Genomic DNA, 16550 nt, shown 5'->3' on the forward strand with positions numbered 1-16550 from the left:
ACACCGTCACAAAAAACCGACACCCTGAAGCTAGCTAGTCAACGAAGAAGAAGTTAGCAACTTGAAGTTAGCTAACCAATGAAGTATAACTTCTTACGTACGTAAGTGCACACACATATTTTTTAATTATCATTTACTGACACATAAGGTACGTTTGATGTAGAGAATCTATTTTTATTGGTGTAATTAATGTTATTAGGTTTTTGATTTGGGAAAATACGAAATGATGATATATGTTAACTACGCTCTCAGTAAATTTATTTTTCTTTTTTCTTATTACTCGATAATATTCTGAGCAAATATATCATGTTTTTTTTAAATATAAAGTTTTTTTATGAAGAGTTAAAGTGAGTGACAAAATAAATAAATAATAAATAAAAATGGACGTTGCTAAGCGCATAACTGGAGAACGGCTCGACCAATTCGGCTAATTTTTTTTGTATGTTCCTTACGGCTCACGGAAGGTTTTAATAATAATAATAATAATTTTTTCTTTTCTATTAACTTTTGACAGAACGAAGTGTATCCGGGCAGCTAGAGATAAATAAATTCTTAAACAAATGCTATGTGTATTTTTTTAAATGTCAAAATAAAATTTATTTTACGCGACGTCAAAAAAGCTTCTCATATCAACTATGTTTTTTGTTGTGTGTTGCTGTATTGTTGTGTGTTTAATTTGGTCAAGATCTGAGAAATACTTTTGAAGTTATTCATAATAATGCGTTTTAATTGACCGTTTTATCGGCTATCGATGTCGTGTTACTTGTGAAATTGTAATCGTTTTTTTTAAATTGCGAACATACAAATCTATTATTACCAATCTCAGGGCCAAACAGTTAAAATTAAAATCTACCTGTTTGTTAAGGTAGGTTCTAAGAAAAAAATATCAAAGTATATAGTACTAGGACTATGAACTTGGGTAAAACTTCTTATATTCTTCTTTTTATTTATTTATGTATTTTTTATGATAGTGCTAATGATAATAATAAATTCTTTATTTTATTATAAGTATTTGAATGTAGACATTTGTATGTAAGTTTATTATACATCTACACCACCTACCCAATTTAGATAATAAGTTTCCTTTCTATGTATGGGTTGTCTGGAAGAAATGGCTAATTAGCTATAAGTCCACCCATTGTACTTCACTGTCTGTAACTATCTTTATGCTTTGTTTGTAATATATTTGTGGTGTACAATAAAGTATAAAATAAATAAATAAATAAAACCGCACAGGTCCTCTTGTATATGTGATGTCAAGGTACTAGATAACTACTTTAAAAATCTATTAATTTTAATCATTTCTAATAAACGTTCGTTAGCACAATTCGTCGTAATTTTAGTGAATCGAATTCATTTCAGAAGACACTAAACGCTTTTAAATTGGACGGCATCTGAAGGGTGGCCCGAGGAAATTACAGAAGGAAAACGGCCCTACTTTCAATAAAACTGTCGTCTTTATTTAACAGAGTAAAAGTTACCAGACATTCTTCTGATACTCAATGCTAGACCTGTCAAAGACCATATTGTCGCTTTAAACGGCCTTTTAAAAATTCATTTTTTAAAGTGAGACGAAAATATAAAACTACCTTCAAATATTTAAATTTTAACGTATCTTGTGCATGTGAATATGCATGGATCTTTTAAAATACGCAAAATATACTACCATGACAATATACCTTAGTCGGTAATTGTTTTGACTTGGTAACTTATCCAATGGTTCCGTATAGTGACTGCAAACGTGTTAAGATAACTTATTTTAATGTTTATATGTATGTGTATGTGGGTGTGCAAGTTTCTTTAAGTGTGTGTAATGTAACATACGTTCACATAATTTGTTCAAGTACGCATAATTAAGCATATTACCAAAGTTACAGTGTATTTACTTTACTGCCGGACAAAACGAATACATTAAAGAATTAACCAATATTACAATGAATCAGGGATAACGGTTGTTTATATAAGCTGTACAACATATAAGGAGATAGTGAATTCAATGTGTACTCCTTAGAGAATTTTGTGTATTGATACTCATTTATAATCATAAGTTAGATCGAGTTCTAAAGTACTTACAAAAAAAATTAATATGGGTACGATATTATAATATTACTAACTGACGCAAACGACTTTGTTCTGTATTGTAAACTGTCAAACGAGTGAATTTACAACTGTCGTTGTTTCCTCAAATTTTACATTTTCTTAAGATTATTTTCTTATCCTTCTACTATTAGAAGATTAAAAAAAAAATATGAATAAAAGTGGTAAATTGATTTTAAAGCTATCCGCGATGCCAAGCCGTCCATAGTTATATATATTTTTATCATTTAAACAACAATATACGATACAAAAAAAAATACAGTCCACTTCATTAAACAGCATCGGGTACCAGTTTTCCCTAACCATTACGGCACAGGGCACTGGCGCCACATATGTTGGGGCGCGTCGCGGATAAAGAAAATATTAATGTTGACGGCTCGGCGTCGTGGATGACAATTTTAATTCGTCGCCGCTGCGCTCGCACCGGCGCCGGCGCTCCCCGCCCCTTCGCGTCGCCCGCGCCCCACGCGATCATCAGGCGCGCACGTACTCATACACATGTATATGGAGTGGCCATTGTAAGCAAGGTATCTGCTATTTTTGATTCAAACGAAAGATAGTTACAATAACTACATATCTAGTAGGTACAGTATTTGTTGTCTACTGTATGCCCACTGTCTGTATATCGTTTATCTATTGAACATTATCATTAATGTCATTCAAACTTATAAAATACTGTACACTTACTTTATTTGTCAATAAAATATATTTAATATTAAATAGACATTGGTGTTTCTGTTTCAAGATACTGGTAAAACGTATATGCAAATCACACCTACTTTTCCAGTAGCTGAAAAAAAGACCCCTTACGTTTATAACAGAAAAAAGTTACTGTGTAGATCTAAATTGTCTCTAAACAAAGAAATCCAAAAATCTTTGCTAATTCTTTGAAATTCATTTAGAAATTTTAAAAATAGTCCATCAATAAGAAATATGTAATTTGTAAACCTTTAAGATGATTAAAATTTGTTTGGATGTGTTGAGATTATCTTTTGATGTTTGACGTCACCTAACGTCTGAGTATCCGTGACTGACTCATATTATAAATTTTGTTTTTGACTTTATATTTTATTTTACATGGCAGAAAAGAGATATTCTTCGTTAAATAATTATATCCCAAGCCCTATCCCTAAAATAGTCAGGCTTTTTTGTATTTATTTAACATTTTTTAAATTAAAAATAAAAAGCTAAACAACATTCCTTAATTTCACTTTATTTATACAATTTTTTATTTTTCGATTTTACAAGTTATACAAATATCTGCACCACATAATTCAATGCATCTCCTCTCTTACTCTTCAGCCTTACATTTACGAAAGCTGATCCAACTCCACCTGACGTTACGATTACTTCACTCCTCCCGTTCAATAAATCAGTTGCGACTATTCCCTGAAACATTATAACAATTATGAAACTTTCATTTATTTGTTCATCTGTACGTGCTTAAAGATACTGTCGGTTACCAGACTCATCTAGTTCGATAATGATTCAACTTTTTAGTTTTTGGTGTATACAGTCCAATGCTGGACGTAAGCCTCGACTATTTGACGCCAAAAACAACGTGAACTCATGTGTTTTGCCCATAGTCACCACGCTGGGCAGGCGGGTTGGTGACCGCAGGGCTGGCTTTGTCGCACCGAAGACCCTGCTGCCCGTCTTCGGTGTGTGTATTTCAAAGCCAGCAGTTGGATGGTTATCCCGCCACCGGTCGGCTTTTTAAGTTCCAAGGCGGTAGCGGAACTGTGTTATCCCTTAGTCGCCTCTTACGACACCCACGGGAAGAGAGGGGGTGGCTATATTCTTTAGTACCGTAGCCACATAGTACACAGTTTTGGAGTTAACTCCTTAAGAATCGATTATCTTATAAGATATTACTGAACGAATGACCTCTTCACGTTTTTGTAACGCCATCTATTGATTCGTTTATATACCATTTCATATGACAATAAGCTTTTTTTAGACTAGTAAGCCTTTTTGTGCCTATTTAAAAAGTTTATCTGAAGGAGTAAACTCCATTCGTTGTATTTATAAGTAAAGAAGTTATTATAATTGAACAGAAATAATACATATCAATGTAAGAATTTTTTTTAACAATATATTCATTAGATATATTTCATCCCTTTTGTCAAAGTTTACCGACAAAGTCAACAAACACCTTAATGACAAAAAAAATGTCCCAGCTCAGGAGTATGAATAGACTACGACAGCACAGAATGAAACCTTGGTGGTTGTTTGTTGCTATTTTTTATCATTTTATGCATTGTAAATGTTATAAACGATAATCTTTATATTAATACGTAAAGCAAAAACTTTGTGACCCTTTTTACGAAAGTTGCGCGGACGGAGGTGCATGAAATTTCGTACACTTATAGTTTATATAGAGAAGGAGTGCAGAATGCTAAAACTATTTTAATTATACACAAACATATATTAAATCAACTCCATCGCTCTAATCTAATCTACTCTTTTGTTGATTGTCAGTCTCAAATATATTTTTTTTAAAGTTCTTTATTTTCATTATTTTTTGTTTTTTGGAACGAAGTTCCTTACGGCTTGACATTTGGCTGGGCGACCGAACTGAAAAAAATGTGATACTAAAACCGTAAGAAAAATATATAACGGAAGTGACGTAAGATCAGTCACATGACTGTATAGTATGACGTTTGTAAAAATAAATGTTACTAGTAAACTTTTTTTAAATTATTTATTTAATTTTATACTGTCGATAAAAATAAATAAAGACACATGTTTTTTTATTTCAATTAATATGTAGTTTGAATTATTATTATTATTATTTTGTTTGATTTATTTTATTTTACGGTATTTGTTATTTTCTAAAATACTAAATTTCCTAAATACTTTTATGTACTTAATAAAAACCAATCAACACATAATTTTTTTTTATTTAAATTTTTAATTATGGTCGATTTTCGACCACTGGATGGACACTAGTAATAATAAAAAAGCTATCGTATTCAGCAATTTAGAACGTAAAATCAGAAAGTCTAAAATCTGATCGATTACAAACTACATTTAAGTCCGAACAAATTTATGTACGTATTCAATTAGTCTTTTAATTATATTATTTAATATTTTAAGAAAATATAGTTCTTACCCTTATTATTTGAGTTCCGCTGTAGAAAACATTCTTAGTTCTAGTAATAAACGGTGTAGCGCTCAATCTTACGTTCTCCGTATACACTGTATTACCACTAATAACGCCTAATATCAAATTTTCCGATTTACATAAATCTACATACAGAAATACGAAAAGCACCAATGCAAGTTTTACCATAGCGGCCATTGTAAAAAAAATACTTAATTTCGTTTGCACCTCTAGAAAAATGGATCTAAGAATGAAATGATTGTCTTTTTCCTCAAAATATATACGCAATATTTAGTTTATCTTATCAAAGACATACAATACTTGACATTTTCAAATTTTGTCACGCTTTTTTATAGCTCATTGTCAAAGAAAGAAAAAAAAAACAAGAAACAAATAGAGTTATCAATAAATTGAGATAAATAACCAAGCACTTACGCCTGATATTCATCAGCTGTACTTTGTAAATAAAAGATGAAAAGTAAACATCAATAACAGAAAAAAAAAATGTTAATTAGAACATTTGATTTAAAATTATAAATGTGGACGAACCGTAATAGAATAACCACAATAATTTATGATAGCGTAGTAATCAATACTTTAGTTTGAAGGTGGTCCAACTTATCAATCCAAATAATAACTATGTACTTTACTTTGCATTGGTTACTATGCCTAGCAGTGGGATGTTAGGTACAGGCTGAACGCATTATACTTTGCGTAAACCGGCTCCTTGTAGGTGATTTTACAGTATTTGCGACAGTTATGGATGATATTCTTAAAAAGTTGTTTTAAAGTTCCAAATATGTTTTAGTGTGTGGTGATTTTAATGTCGACATGTTAAAAGAAAAAAAAAAAAACAATTAGAAGTAGATTAAATAATTTGTTTAACACGTTTGATTAAAATAAAGACGCCGCGTTGGCGCAACGGTCACAGCCATGGATTGTACCTGTTGCGCTGGCGGTTGCGGGTTCGATCCCCGCACATGACAAACATTTGTATTGGCCTTACAGGTGTTTGCCGTGGTCTGGGTGTTTGTGCAGTCCTTGTGGGTCTCTCCACCGTGCCTTGGAGAGCACGTTAAGCCGTCGCACCCAGTTGTTATCATGTACACCTGATAGCGATGGTTACTCATAGTAGGCAATATATCCGCCAACCCGCATTGAAGCAGCGTGGTGGATTAAGCTCCTTCTCCTACATGGGCTTACGCCCAGTAGTGGGATATTAAAGGCTGAAGCGTTTAATTTAATAGACAGACATTTTTACCAAGTCTAGTCACTAAGTACATTTTCTGCTTGTATAGATAACGTATCTAGTGATATTGAAAAATACGATAAATCTGTCATAACCGTCTTAACTCCCGATCACTGCGATGAAATATTCTCTCTTAATGGGAAAATTAATGTAAATTCGCGAAGAATTACATGTAGGCCAATAACGGTGAAGAAAATAAATTGTTTTAAGCATATTGTAGCGCAAAACTATGCAGAGTCGATATAATGTCACAAGATCCAAATGTAATTTAAAATTTAGTTTTTAAATTAATTTTAGATGAATTCTATAACATTTTTAAACTACAAACTTTAGATACAAATGTAAACTGAAAATTTAGTGAATGGGCCTCTGAAGGTATTTATAAGAGTTGAAATAGGTTGTACGAACTGTACAGTGAGCAATGGAACAAGTGACTAGTTTTTGGATTATTTAAAACAATATTCTAAAACTTAAAAAGCTATTTGCACGGCTGCTAAACAAAAATATAGTATGCGTGGGAAACGTAATAAGCAAATTATTGCTATAGAATTAAATATAAATAATGCCGTTGTAAGCTCGGAAAACTTCGGTCTTTGACGCCTTTTTCGATGAAATACCCATTGATTTAACTTCTCAACTGAATTAATTTTCAACTAATTTACTCAACTTCTTAAAAATAGCGTTAGAAAATGTAATATTGATTTTTCATTCTCGCGGGTTGATTTCTTAGATATTTTAAAATCATTTGAGCCTTAGTATTAAAAAAAAACAATGATGTATTCCAGTTAAATTATAGTATCTAGGATTTTATTTTTGTGTTACCCACATATTAAGAATTCTAAAAAAAATTAATATCATATCAAAAACTCAGAAACCTTTTCGGGTTCATACACAACACTTTGCTGAAGATCATGACATGATCAAATGCATAGTTTACGATTCTATAAAGGACATACAGACAAACATTAATTTAGGCTTAAATGCAAAAAAAAGTTGCCAACGTGACTAGTTTTATGACGGTAGAACTACGTTAATTAGTACTTTCATTGATGACCTCACTTTAGCATTTATGTTTAACATTGCTATTTAAATAGATTCTTTACCAGATTTGTTTAAAAAGTAGTAAAGTTTTACTTCTTTTAAAAAAATGTAAAATGAACTGATCTCAGTAATTACAGAACCATGTCAATCCATAATAAACTTTAGTATTACAGTGTTAATGATAAAGCTCTTGATATCATTACTTCATATCTAACTAATAAAACTCAACATGTAACGGTCACATTAACTACATATCTAGTAGGTAAAGTATTTGTTGTCGACTGTATGTCCACTATCTGTATAGATCGTCTATCTATTGTAGATTATCATTACTGTTATTTACACTTGTAAAATACTCTAATACTGACTATATTTATCAAGAAAATACATTTTTATATTAAATAGATATTGGATGTTTCGTTTCAAGATACTGGTCAAATGTATGTATATGCAAATCACACCTGTTTTTGTAGTAACTGATGAAAGAATACTCCTAATGTTTGTATTAGGAAAAAGTCACTGTCTAGATCTAAGTTGTCCAAAAATGTTAATTCATGTATAAATTTTAAATGGTACGTGGATAAGAAATTGGTTGTAACCTTTGAGCTGTGTATTAAAAATTTGTTTGGATGTGTTAAGATTATCCTTTGATGCTTGATGTCAGGTGATAAGCCTCTGTCTGTTTGAGTATCTGTGACTGAGTCAAATATAATATAACTTTTGTTTCGGATTTTAATTTTTTTTTACAAGAAAAATCGGAAAATTTCTTATCAATTGATATCCAAAGTCTCTCTATCGCTAAAATAGTCAGGCTATTTAATTTATTTACAAAATAATTATTTTAAAAAATAAAAATAAAAAGCTAAACAATATTCTTTTATTTCACTTTATTTATTTATTTTTTATTCGTCGATTTTAACAGTTACACAAATATCTGCACCACATAATTCAATGCATCTCCTCTCTTACTCTTCAGCCTTACATTTGCGAAAGATGATCCAACTCCACCTGCTGTTACAGTTACTTCACTCTTCCCTTTCAATAAGTCATTAGCGACTATTCCCTGAAACATAATAGCAATCATTAAAATTTTTATTTATTTGTTCATCTGTACGTGCTTAAAAATACTGTCGGTTACCAGACCCTTCTAGTTCGATAAGGATTTAACGTTTTAGTTTTTGGAGTTTACTCTTTTAGAATCGATTTTAATATAAGGCTCCCGGTATAAAAAAATATGAGGGGTAAAATGTACTGAACGAATAATCTCGTTAGGTTTTTTGTTACGCCATCTATCGGAACCTAATAGTGTTTCTATAGATGGCGTTATTTGATTCGTTTATTTACCATGTGAGTATTAAGCTCTACAGGGCACTACACCTCGGGACACCGAGGTCGCTCCAGGAAGTCGTCGGCAACGTGGAGGGTCTGATAGGCTTTCTTTAGGGCTGGCACGAATAGAGCCAGTCACGCAAAATAGGCGCACGAAGACGTCGAATTGCGGAGAATGGCCCATTAATCATCATCATAATCATCATAGTATTAAGCTTTTTCTTAGACTAGGAAGCCAATTTTGTATCTATTTAGAAAGTCGACTTTAAGAAGTAATCTCCAGTCGTGCATCGAAGCTGACACACACACTCTTTTTTTTATTATTTATAGCTAAACAAGCTATTATAGATAGAACGGTAAGTTAATAATTAGAGACTCTCAAAGCATACCAGTTGTCGTATCGTATCTTATTTGTATTTTTAAGACGTGAAAATATCATTTTTTTTTTGGATTCCTTATTAGAAAATATAAATAATATTAAAAAAAATTACGTTTTTTGAAATTAGTTTCTATAGAAATCATAATGTAATCAATAAAAATCAGTTTGGGTTTCAGTCGGGTAAAAGCACTTCATCCCTTTTGTCAAGGTTTACCGACGAAGTCGACAAATACCTTAATAACAAAAAAAAAGTCCTAGCTCAATATAGCCTAGTATAAGCAGACTTTTAAAAATAAAAAAAAAAAAATAAAAAATAATAATAAAAAATAAAAATAAAAATTGCATGTTTTTGAAAATAAAAAAGGACATGGGTTCATAAGCCCGTGGATGTATATCACATGTAAAAAAAAAAAAAAAAAAAGTATAAGCAGACTAAGATAGCACAGATTGCAACCTTAGTGGTTTTTTGTTGCTGTTTTCTATTATTTTATATATTGTAAATTTTATAAATGATAATAATAATGAAAAAGCTATCTAATTCAGCTATTTAGAACATAAAATCACACAGTCTAAAATCTGATCAATTGTAAACTACGTCTAAGTCCGAACAATAACAATATAATTTAATATTCAAACAAGATATAGTTCTTACCCTTATGACTAGACTTCCGCTGTAGAAAACATTCTTATTTCTAGTATTAAGTGGTATAGCGTTCAATCTTACGTTCTCCGTATACACTATAGTACCATTAGTAACGCCTAATACCAAATTTTCTGATTTACATAAATCTACATACAAAAATACAAAAAGCACTAATGAGAGTTTTAACATAGCGGCCATCGTAAAAAAAAACCTTATTTCGTTTGCACTGCTAGAAAAATATATCTAAGAATGAAACGATTATCTTTTTCCTCAAAATATATACGCAATATTGAGTTTATCTTATCAAAGACATACAATACTTGACATTTTCAAATTTCATCAAACCTTTTTTAGCTCATTGACAAAATAAGTAACACTGACGCCTGATAATAACCTCAATGGTACTTTGTAAATAACAGTAAAATAATAAAAACAAAATATTTTTAACTAAAACATTTGATTTAAAAATAATAAGTGTGAGCGAAATGTAACAGAATATCCACAATAATTCATGTCAGCTGAGTAGGTAAGTAGTAATCAATACTTCTTTGATAGTAATCCAACTTATCAAGCCAAATAATAACTATGGACTTGACTTTGCATTGGTTACAGAACACATTTCCAGTATTTTGTTGATTTAAATAAAATATAAAAAATAATAAGGTGTACTTTCAATGTAATTATGGTGTTGGTGTAAAATTAATAATTGGTGTAATTTAAATGTGGTGAAGGTGTTTATAAGAGTAGAAATATGTTGTACGAACTGTACAGTATACTGTTTATAGTACAATGGAAGCAGGTGACTAGTTTTTTGGATTTTGTAAAACAATATTCCAAAACTTTTAAAGCTAGTTGCATAGTTGCTAAATCGAAGTACTTAAAAGATAAAATTATTAATTCTGATACTAAAATTAAATGAACGTGACATATAGTTAATACAATCTGCTTGAAATACAATAAGCAAACTATACCAATTAAATTAAATATAAATAATGTTGTTGTAAACTCGGATGACAAGTTGGTAAACGTCTTTGAAGCTTTTTTCGATAAAATACCCTGATTGACCATTAATTTGACTTGTCGACTACATCCATCTTCAACTTAAATCTCATCAGCTATTGACAGTAGAATATAATGAATGATTCCCTTACAATCCCACTATTCACTAAATATCACCTTGTTGCATATTAACCCGGGTTTCGCAAAAGTCTGTGCAGCTTAACCAACTTTTCACTACGGTCACTTTTCACCAACCATACATTCTTAACCTTTTTGTACCACTTTTCGTCCCTAGTGATCAATCACTTCTTCTCTCTTAAGAGATAATCGCAGAAAGGTACACGGTCAATTAGGTTTTGTTTCAGTGTGTTCATGTTCTTTTTGAGCTTTTTCGTACAGCCAGCCCTTTTTCAAATGGGTAGAAACTGTTTTATGATAAATTCTCAGATCTTCAGTTATACTGTAAGTACTTGAATATCGATATTGCTCCACTTTTTCAAAAATGTTGTCACGTTAACCGGTAACTGGGCGACCAGAGTCAGTATCCATATGGACCGGTGCGGCTGAAACCAAAACTCTCAAGCTTGTTTTGCCGTCCTGCTTCCAGGCTAAGCTCTCGGTATGCAAAGCTGCGTGGATGACGGTCGGACCAGCCTGGATTTATTCAGACTTCTTGTCGACACAGCAGGCATTCTCAGGCCATGCATTTTCGACACAGCAGGCATTCGCAGTCCATTAAGCGCCTACCTGCGAAAAGATTTGCTCCAGAACTAACGTTTAAGTTTTTTTTGACTCAAAGCTTGGTCTGGAAGGTAACGATCGGTAAAGGCAGTATGTAGCTAGCGTCGAATTAGATAGGAATCTATCCAATGTGTGCATGTAGATGGATTCCAAAAAGGAACAAGTATGCGCAACGAAAGTGCGAACTGAATATGAACGAGAACTGGTATGGAAGGGTATTTGTTCGAAGGAAATGTCTCCATCTCGTAAAATTGTGGCGGAGACTTCGGAACAAAAATGCGTATGCAACAGTTTGTCTATTTAAAACGGTGTCGTCATATTTTTATTATTTCGCCTAAAGGAAAGCGCAATAAATCTTGACAATGAGTCATTCATCGTTACAGCTTTATCAATTTAATAAGTACATGATATCATGTTTATTCGTAACTTATCCATCCTTTATTTTTTTGTTGTTTGACGCAGATGCAATGACAGTTATCACTAAGATATATGTCGATCCATAATCTTATGACTATACTTTGTTACCAGTTTATATAGACAGTTACATAAAGTCGCTATGACTTAAAAGATTAATAAAAACAAAAACATCAAAACCTTCTTTACTCAAATTGGCTTGAAAACAATTTGAAATTAACATACACACTAGTGCCAATTGCAGAATTGGCTGTTGAGTTGGCGTTTCCGAAAAGATTGAAATTTGAAACCTATGTTAATTGAGTTAGACCACAGCGCCAACAGACAGATTTCCTTAATTTTATTCCATCCTGACTTTCTGTATTAAAATCAAATTTCGGTTAGATTCATTAATAACAAACACGGTCTTCGATATAATAAAATGGTATATCGCATAATAAGGTATTGCTTTGATTTTATTTACTTAATATTCTTCTCTCAAGTTTTTCTATTTATCACTCGACTGTCCATGAAGCGTGATCGAGAGCGAGTTCTGTGAGTAGTTACGTAGTTCTAGCATATGAAACGTGAATCATTAATGTGATATACAAAGAAATCCTATATTATTGTAATATAATGTTTATATACTTTTTTTTTTGGTATCGCAGGGGAAACATTTTACGGGAGATATCCAGGACGCCCGGGTAGGCAGTCCTAGACCATATATCGGCTTCAGCGCTTGGGGGTGCAACACCGACCAAACCCCTGCGGGTGCCTTCAGCCGCTTTAATTGGAGGGTCGCGGATCTGCAGGCAACATGATCCCTCCAGCGACAGGCTGGCCTCGGCGAAAAGGCCAGACTTCTCCTCCATGGGGACTGTCCGGCTTACTTCTGAACAATCCCGACGACGCCATGTCTAGCAGGACCGGGATCCCATCGCGGTCCAACACGAACACAGGGGCGTTACTGGAGGCGCATTAAGTAGCGCCTCCTAAGCACCCCCGTTCGTCGCCTGTGAACGGAGGCCTCATCGGTGGCCTCCTCTCTCATTCGCTCGTCATTCTCCTTCTGGGGCATTACCGTCTCGCAGAAGGAGACCATCGCCGTCCAGGACTCGTCGTCGCCGAGCATCGCGGTGATGATACTCAGCGGTGATACTCAGGACCGAAGACTGTCGTCAGATCGCGGTTCACATTCACATCAGGGTTCACATTCAAGTCACCCTTGACCATAACGTCTGCAAAGTTCCGTCAAAATTCAATTTCCGCTTAAGTAAAAGTACTAGAAAGTCACAGCTTAAAAACTTTTGTAAAAAAAGTAAGTATCACACACAAAATGTACAAGGGAATTGAAAACAAATTTCTTTTTAAAATCATTTAGTAAAATTCTTATATCTGGACCATCTCGTTCCACACTGTTACCTGGACAGCGATACGCAAAATAAAGCGTGCTTCAAACGTGGCCAGGTCAACGATGGAACAAGTTTTTAAAAATTATCACACGAATTTCTTCATCTTGCTTGATATTTATCTTTTTAAATTTTTCTATTTCGCGTAAAAATTGAAGACGAATTAAAAATGAATTACTTTCATTTCTAAGTATTCTTTTAAATAAGTCTGATTAAATGTTCAAAAATAGTAGAAAAAATTCCTTTTAGTATATTAATCTCCAGAGAAGCTTTCCTAATTTCATATTTATTTATTACACTAGTCGTACAAGCGACTTTGTCTGCGATAGCACATTTTGTCTTTAGGTTTTTTTTTTAATAATTGAACTAAATTTCGAAATATGCAGTATCCTAGCTCGTACTTCGATTACCATTAATAGCAAATTTTATTTAAATTATGCGAGGCATTGCCAAGATTGCGATATTAAAAAAATACGTATAGTATACAGTACAGAAAATTTTAAAGGAACACAATTTGACTGTAATGTTTTTAATATATTTAAAAAATTCTATTTGGAAGATGATAGGCCTTTAAAGAAGACGTTAAAAATCTTTGAAGTAACCAAAAGGCACTTATTTAAGTAGAACAATTGTTAGATATTAATTTAGCCACATTATTCTAAATTAATTTTGTGTGTTTAATTCTGATTTGCGTAACTAAGTGAAAAGTTCATTTGTTTGTTTTTTTTTAACGCTATAATCTCAAGAGTTACTGGTTCGAATTGATAAAATATATTTGTCTTGGATAGCCTATTTACAGAGGAAGGTTTGCTACATTTTTTTAGGGCATAGCTATTTAAATGAAATAAGAGACACAAATATCAACCATTAACAACAAAAAAATATATAGGTGTATATATAAATTTAGCTAAAAAGTTAAAATGCAGAATACAATTTTATATGACTCTCTGTATAAAATTAAGTGCACTTTGAAATTAGTAAGATTACGTCGTAACTAACGCGAGGTCGCACTTACCCCAATGACATAGTTTTCCTTTGACTTAAAAGAAAGCTTTATGGAAAAGTTTACTCTTTCAAAATATCATTTTTGAAGTGAAACTTCTTCAGGTGCATGAGGGTAAATTTTTACGGATAAAACGCAATAATAATAATATTAGCGTCACAAAGATATAAAACGTTATTGAACAACAGAGCCACCTACCGTGTACTGCAGAAACTACAAAGATTGTTACAATAATATCGATAGTATTATATTGCAAACTAACTAGATGGCGCTGAAACGGAAATCTAAAACTATAGATTTGAATAAATATAAACGAGACTTAAAAATTAGTTTGTCAAAGGATTTTCACTTCTGACGTGTGTACTTTGTACGCACGCACTTTTTTATTTAATAAATTACTTTGGATTGCTTGGATTAGGAAGAGCTTTGAGTTCAATGTGTTGAATGCTCCTAGTCTATACAATTACATTTCTAGGCAAAGATATTCGTATATAAAACAAATTCCTACAAGCCATTTTACAATATCTAGTGAAAAACTTAGTTTTTATTAAAAAGTGTTTAAATAAAGATTACATTTTAAATAAAAATAACGTTTTAAATTGAGAGCTGATGGCTAGTTTTTGTTTTTGAGTTATCTTTGATAATGCGTATTTAGTTGACTGTTTTTCGTGTACCTACGTTGTATTACTGGTCGATGTAACTGAAGTCGATTTTTTTTTCGTTTGCGAGCAAGCACAATTATTGAATATGTAAGCGTGTGACTGAACAACGAGATTACTCTTTCTCCTGTACTAAAAAAGACAATAGAAAAAATCAACATGTTTAATATATTGTTTAAATTTACATACATGCGTGCATGAATTACCTACATGTGAATATATGAACATTCTTTACGTTTGTTAATATTATTATATCAATGTAAAAACAAAATGTTATACAACTAAACAGGTTATGAAAGATCACACAATAAAACGTATGATTTAGGTTCAGAAGTAAAACCTTGAGAGACGGCCAGGTTAAACTACATGGAATTAAAGTAGTAAGTAAATACTTTATCAATTTTATGGAGGTAGGACACAGCAGAATATATCCTCCTTAAAAGCCAATCTGGGGAAATGAAGAAGAAAGATCTGTATGGACCACATACTGCTGATTTAACTAAGAACCCATGAGATTCGATGATGTTAACATATTTTTTAATTCCGGGCAGCACGTAAAATACTTGGTTTTCAAATATGAATTTTTATACTCATATTAACCGTGCCTCGTGTAAGACCCTAATAATTTAAGATATGTGGAAAATTTTGGTGTACAAGTATCAAATTATACGTAGGTATATATCGATTATACGTAAGGGGCCAATGTCCCGGATCAATGATCCATCCACCCATACATTCTTCATTGATTTAATCTTTCGTATTTTTTAGCATTTCTTCCAACAAAGCTTACAATGAAGTGAGACTTTATTTTTAACCGACTTTAAAAAAGGACGAGGTACTCGAATCCATTTTTTTTTAAATTTTTTTTGTTTGATTACAAACACTATTAACAACGCGTCAGTGCGCTGTCACGGCGCTGGATTGTGGCTGTTGCGCTAAATATTGCGGGTTCGATCCCCGCATAGCAAACATTTGTATTGTATGTTTGCCGTGGTCTGGGTGTTTGTGCTTTTATGTGTGTTTCCTGACCCCTGACACAGGAGATGATCGTAGTGGGACTGTTGAGTGTGAGGCGTTTATTCACATTAACTAAAAATATTTACAATAGTTAGATATTATAGATTAGATATATAGTTAGATATTTATAATATAAAAGAAAACCAAAACTGTTTTTCATAACCGATATTTCACACAAATATTACCAGACTCGTTCTCAAATATTCATAAAGCAAAGGGACTTCCATAAAAACAATTTACAGGCATCTTTATGTTTCTCTTCCTTACAGATAAGGGCGTTCAAATTCCGCGTGAATACTATCTTCAATGACGCGAAAACCGTTATCAGACGGTGATAACAATAACTTAAAAGTCATCGTCATCATCGTCAATCATCATCAGTACATTGAATAAAAATGTAAATGTAATATTTTTGTACACGCTAATCTCAGAAACTGCTTATCCGATTTAAATGCAGTTTTCATTAATATATTGTGGTAGCATCA

The 16550-nt window shown here is 32.4% G+C and overlaps 1 long non-coding RNA gene across 1 annotated transcript; it reads right to left on the bottom strand.

The window, feature by feature from the left end:
- Positions 1–1787: 1787 nt before the first annotated feature.
- LOC123654160 lies at positions 1788–14672 on the bottom strand. Its single transcript, XR_006743198.1, has 3 exons — positions 14573–14672; positions 10922–10928; positions 1788–1798 (listed from the first exon to the last, which is right to left on the bottom strand). It is a non-coding gene; the product is annotated as an uncharacterized LOC123654160 (long non-coding RNA).
- Between the last annotated feature and the right edge of the window lie 1878 nt (positions 14673–16550).

This window comes from Melitaea cinxia, chromosome 6 (genome assembly GCF_905220565.1).
Source record: "Melitaea cinxia chromosome 6, ilMelCinx1.1, whole genome shotgun sequence".
Taxonomy (NCBI): domain Eukaryota; kingdom Metazoa; phylum Arthropoda; class Insecta; order Lepidoptera; family Nymphalidae; genus Melitaea; species Melitaea cinxia.